General features: G+C 43.5%; 1 long non-coding RNA gene across 1 annotated transcript in view; it reads right to left on the reverse strand.

The window, feature by feature from the left end:
* Nucleotides 1-250: 250 nt before the first annotated feature.
* The window catches only part of LOC118478671, a 13,020-nt gene continuing 6,796 nt past the window's right edge, over nucleotides 251-6,474 (reverse strand). Inside the window, exon 2 of the long non-coding RNA XR_004859219.1 lies at nucleotides 251-368. This is a non-coding gene — a long non-coding RNA (uncharacterized LOC118478671). The remainder of the gene's footprint in view (nucleotides 369-6,474) is intronic.

A 6,474-nucleotide genomic window follows, 5' to 3' on the forward strand; every position in this document is an offset into this window, starting at 1 on the left:
ACACCGCGAGTGACATGAGCTGCCCTTCTCTTATAATACGCCAGTGTGGCAGGAAGGACATTTATTGCTTGCACAATGTTGTCTTTGAGATCAATTGCATGCTATGCTCTCATATTTACCGTTGCTTATTTTATTAACATAAATGCAACGCGGGTGGTTGGAGGGCGCGCTACTGGTGGGTCCAACTTCTTCACTTTCCCCCTACGGTTTCTATCTGTCTGTTCTACTTTTTTCCAGTACTAAATGACCATTTTTGTATCAATGTATTTCTCTTTATTCAAACAAACAAACAAACAAACAAACAAGCAATTGCTGCTGCAACTCCACGGAAGCCTCAACAGCGACTCTGGTATAGTGAGCTGGCTTACCTGGAGACAAAAAGCAAATTAAATTCAGGAGAAAAGATAATAAAATATAACACTTATCTTAATGGTAATAAATTTGACAACGGGGTGCCACCACCACCCCCCCCTCCCCCCGCTGCCCCACTCCTCCTTTTCCCTTTACGCCCCTTGAAAGTTCCGAATACAATTAAGCATACGATAGAAACATGGGAAAGACTGCATAAAAAACAAAACCCCAACCAACACACACATCAAAAGACACGGATATCATAGTGGATCTGCCAGCTTACTAAATACTGAAGATTCGTATTGATAATGCAGTTTGGATCAAGATATGACATAATAGCTCCAAAGAGTACCGCGAAATTGTTTTGAGTGTCTTCTCAGTGTGCGTCACTTCCGTGGCCACGCCCCCTCCCTGTGCTCCCAGAAGAAGCCGACTGCTATCTGGGCTAACGGATGTTTTCTGGGGATTATTTTTTGTGATTTCAGCCGTTCATCCTGCAAGTTTTTCGCTATCGCTGGTGGCCTCTAAGCATCCTGACATTTATGAAAGAGGAGAAGAGAGTACATGTAGTAAGCGTTCCTCTGTGGGGGCTCAGCTCAGGGATGAAAAATTCGGTACACAAAGCCCTATCATTTAATCTGTCTTGCCTGGATTAGGGTGAATGAAATTGCTGGGCGCGGGAGAAGGTTTTGAAATATGTATGAAATATTGGGTTTTTTTAGGGGACGTAGCTATGTTTTAAAATACTAAGTAAGAGCGGGTTCAGCGTGCTGGAGTCTCTCTTTGTCTTTTTTTGGCTTTAATATTTTAAATGTGCGTGTATTTATTGAGTATGCATATAACAGGGGTACAATAGCGTGGGCGTCAGTTGGGTTCGACCTATTTGTATAGCTTTAGCGTACATTTAATATCTATCAGGTGTATCCGTGTTATCCATTTACTTTGTCATCTTTAACTTCTATTACCAGCAACCCGTCTACTTGAGTGCCTTTACAAATGCTTCAGCCGCCTGCGTACTGCTAAACAAACTACCACCGAAGAGCTGTTTGTTCCAATCCTTAATCGGTCAGTTCACGGTTTTTGCAATTCCTTTCGTATTGAGCTTGAAGAGGATTATCCCGAACTTATTACATTTTTGACTGAATGCGTCAGTACGTCTTTACTTCTCAATACTTGCCCTTATTTTTTTTTCTCTTATTAACTCACTTTTTCTTGCTTCTTTCCCTTTGCCCATCGCTTCCTTGTTTCTCCTTGATTTTCATCTCCTCCACCACCTCTTTTCTCTCATATTCTTTCCGCCTTCCCCTTCTCCCCATACCTCTCCTCTTTCAAATCGCTTGAATATCCCTCTTTCCATTTTCTAATCTTTCTCCCTCCCTCTCTCTCTCATTTCACCTAACCCCTCCGCTCTCTTCCTTCTTCTAGCTTCTCCTCCCCGCCCGTCAGCTGTTCGCCATCTCCTCCTCTCTCTATGTCAGGCCCTGTGTGATGTACAGACGATACGAGCGCCCTTAGCTCTGTATCGCTGATGAGTCGAGATCATGACCATTACGACTCACATTTTATCACGGGCGTTCGTTCTCTGTCTGCGCGCCCCCAACTTATCAGAATCCGAGGTACGAGAGCTGAGAGTTTGGGGGTCGGGGGTGGGAGCGGAAAGAGAACAGCAACGCTCTGTCGTTTTTGACATTTTGCTGGGCGTTCTCGGTACATTCCGAAAACATTGACCTAAATTTCGGCTAGGTAAACACTGAAACACTAGCAATACATTTCGGATCAAACTCGCCTGGCTCGCTCCCTGAGCCCCTCCTGGGTCGTACTCACTCACGTCTGCCTCTCGCAAGCTATACACTCTACCTACACACATCTCTCAGGTAAGCACAGCGCCTGGCAGAAGCGCGAGAATTCCCGTCGAGCGGCATAACCCTGGAATGTGTTTATCCACGGGTGCTCTCCCTTGGCCCAGCATGCTTACCTCTCCCATCTCCCCTTTGTCCAATTAGCCAATTAGCGGAGGGCTTATGCAAGCAGAGCGCAGACAGATCGTCATCAAATGTATTTTGAAAGGTTTCAGACCATTGCCTGTCAAGCGCGGTTTTGACTGACAATGTCCATACGATCGGCCATCATGTGTCCAGTGAGCAACAGGATATGACGTCGCGTGTCTGGACTGTGGCTAGCTCCCGGCGAGATGGAGAGTTCTGGAAGTTAGCAAGAACCACCACTCCACTCAGGTGTGGTTGGAAAGTAGAAGCCAGGACAGCAGTAAAAACAGAGGCGCTTTAAAAAAACAACAACTCTTCACAGCTATTTCCTGCTGAGTGGAAGTGGAAGCGTTATTGAGTCTATCGAGTCTCGTTAAGAGAAATTTGTCTCTCTGGGTTAGAGTTGATTGACTACAGAAAGACGTTCGTTAACTGGAAAATTATGATCTGCCGCTGTGAGCGATGGCAACACTAATGCAACAACACGGGAGGTAAACTGAGGAATGGATGACCGGGCGGGAGAGAAGAGGTCTCTCTCTCTCTCTCTCTCTCTCTGTCTCTCTCTCTCTCTCTCTCTCTCTATCTCTCTCTCTCTCTCTCTGTGTCTGTCTGTGTGTATATGTGTGTATATTATGTCTGTGTGAGAACGTTCACACTCAATTGTGAGCGTATTTGATTTTGTTAATGCTATACAAGAAGTTGCTGAGATGGAAGAGGCTTGCATTTTGGGACTGTCTACTTTAGATTCATAAACTGCACACTGGGTTAGTATTTTGTTAACTTGTTTGCATACATACTGCATGAAGCCTAAACTACAAACACAAATTTTGACAACAAAGTATAAGGTACTTTCAGATACGTTTCTTAGTATTAAAAAACCCAGTAAAATCAGAATTAATAACACCGTTTTGACCAGCCGTTTGAAACCATAAGCTTTACCAAGCTTTAGAGAAGCGAACCCGAACTCAACCCCCATCATATCGTGGTCCGGCAGATCCTACCCAAACACGGAGAAGCACCAAGCCTCTAAGGTCAGCACGTTTGACCTCACTTCTTCCAAACTTCCCATAAGAAAGGTCAGCAGAAATATCTCTTGAACTATGGCAGCTGCGGACCAGAGAATGGCTTTAAATAGCAACTCCTAGGATGGGACCTGAAGAAACTTTGGGTGTTTGGGGAAATATTTTCATGTCCGGAGCTCACCTGCCTTAGACTTTCTGTTTAAAAGTCAGAGGAAGATTTCTCCATAATATTTGAATCAGCATACCATTTAGTCGACAATATTTCTATTTACTATGGTAATTCCAATCGATTTTCAATATTTTTCCTGATAGTAAACATATTCAACGCAATTTGTCAAAACTAACAAACAAACAGACGAACATACAAACAAAGAAAACAAACATCCTTTTACGTAATTTGTTAAAACGTATCAACAGTTAAGCAATGACTGGCCCATTTCCTCGTTTCAGTATCCCCCTCCGCCTCTCTTCATGCCAATCCCTCCTACTCTATACCAGAAGTGCTCTCTCCGTTGCCTCCTGCTCTTACGTAAAAAACTCAAGAAGTTAAAAAATTAAAATCTTCTTCTATCTTGCCTCATTACCCACCACTCAAACACTGGACTTCAAAACCTCACTAAGTTAGGAAACTGAAAAAAAAATCATTTCCTTTCTGGAATTTCTTTTTTTCTGTAATCTCTTGAAACATTCCAGGTTTGATTAATAAAATACCTACAGAAAGAGAAGAAAACTGTTAAGGGGAAAATACTCCTAAGAAAATTGGGATATTTTTTTCTCACAATAAATTTTAACCCGCTGTTTAAAAAGGGGACTGTTGCTTGATTCACAGTTGACTTATCCACAGGTGCCGTAATAAAATCTCTCGTCGACAGAGGTCTCTAGGTAGACGCCTGGCTTAGGCTATAAATAGGTGACTTTTGAGAAAATGCAGGAGTAGTCGAAGCGGGTTTTTATTTTGTGAACTTGACGAAAACTTTACGATCACCTCCTGCGATCACCTACTGCCACGAAGAACCATGAAACTCGTCCATCGGTGTGTGGAGTTCTGAACATTCTGGTCTGGTGGTGACCCCAGACGGACCACCGGCTACCAGACAGTGCGGGGGGAGAGCAGGTAAGTTAAGCAGACCACCCTGAGTGCATGCTGTATTATAGCTACAGGTCTAGGCTGTCTTAGACTGGAGCCTAGCCACAGATCCTTGATCGCATCAAGCACAGCACGCTTTGCCGAGCACGTTTAGCAGGTTTTCTTCGACAGTTCAGTTCACCATGAAAAGGGCATGCAATTGCTCACACACAGAGTTTATTGAACGAGGAGTGCGCACCGTGGTGCGAACTTGTCTTCATGTAAGCTAAATTTGCCTCATTGTGCCATAGCAGCCCATCTCTTTGTAGCAACCGTATCCTTCATGTAGTTCCACATTATGTCAAATCGTGCGCTCCATAGTGAACAGGCATTATGTCAAATTCGAGGCACAGTTCTGGATACTGATACAAGTCTGTGACGACTCATAACCCTTTGGTTTCTTTTAATGATATTATAATTCAAAAGACACCATGGCATATAAGTGCAGTTTCTAAAATCTTTGACCCGTCGAATTGCATGTTTTCTGCTTGCTTTGTCAATCAATGTAGACTTTATTATTGTCTTGTTTGGGGTTTGATAAGCGGATGTTGATGCACCACCTGTAATTAATATGATAAAACTAAAAGTAAAAAGAATCCTTAAAAAAAATTCCTCACTGTTTCTGATGGGACTTAAATGATTATTTTTTGAGATTTTTGAGTGAGGCAGTCCCTTTGTTTAATAGTATTATTATAAATCATATAGGTCCCAACAGTGTCGTAAAGTAATCGAGATAGCTTGAAGATTTTAACATCGATGAAAAGGGGCAAAAGGGGGTGTGGGGTGGGGGAGGGGGGAGGTGTTGCTTTCCGAATACTTTTTTCGATTTCGAGCATGTTGCAATGTCTCTCTCTCTTATACACTGACCAATTAAAAACCAATATTGAAATGTTCTCTTACTGCTATTTTTAAAAAGCTTACTTACCGTAATGACAATCTTATTAGCAAACGGTAGCGTCGGCAGTCGAGTGGTTTTGCTGCCGGACCAGTAATCGAGAGATTGCGGGTTCGAGGGTTCGAGCCTCAACTCGCCCGACGTTGTAATCTTAGGAAAGGCACTTTACATGAGTGTCCTCTTTGGCTGTGGGTCCCTTTGCAGATTGACGTTAAACTCGGAGGCCCCGCCTCTTTAATAACCCTAATAGCGTTCATAGAGGCGTTAAACCTATACCATTTTCTCATAAGCACGCAAACAAGCCACGGGGAAACATGGGGCGGAGTTTGGGGACGTCAAGAAAGCAGTCCCAGAGAAACATTAGGCTCCCCGCATGCTCGGCCAGCCTCAACTCTCAGTGCATGCATGATTTCATACAAATATTCCGCCGGCGTTGTTGGAAGTGTCAATGGAAAGGTCACACAGTTGTCGCTGTGTTGACGTAAGGGAAAAGAACGTGCAACGTGAGGGGAGAGAATTGGGTTGTCAGCATCAGACAGAACCTCGAGCGCATTCTGATTCTGGTGAAAAGTGTAACCTTTCCTCTCCGCGGCAATGACGCTCAATTGGGGACATCTAGTCATATTTTTCTTTATAAATAATCCCCCCCCCCCGTATTGTTTCCCCAAGAGCAAGCGAAGACGAAAGGATATCGTCAAACAATACTGACTGGTTGTAACGTAAAAATATAAAAAAGCATTATAATTGATAGAAACAACAACAAATAAGAACGATTGGAAGAAAGGTTGGACACTCTTCGACCACTCGGTATTTATTTTAGAGCCAGCGCCAAGAACAATGTTGTTACCGGAGGGAGAGCTTTTATTTAATATATAGAAGTTCGGAGACACAGGCCAATGGGAATCCCAGTGATTCTTGTCTCCCCAGAAATACGTTTTCTCATAACCGTGTCTTCTAATTTAAGACCACTCAGTATGTGGTGGGGTCGGTTGTCTGGTGGTTAGGCTACTGGACTTGTAATCGTGAGATTGCGGTTCAGGGGTTCGAGAAAAAGCTCGGTCCGACGTTGTGTCTTTGGGAAAGGTACTTTAAACG

Source organism: Aplysia californica, unplaced genomic scaffold (assembly GCF_000002075.1).
Source record: "Aplysia californica isolate F4 #8 unplaced genomic scaffold, AplCal3.0 scaffold00812, whole genome shotgun sequence".
In the NCBI taxonomy this organism is placed as follows: Eukaryota; Metazoa; Mollusca; class Gastropoda; order Aplysiida; family Aplysiidae; genus Aplysia; species Aplysia californica.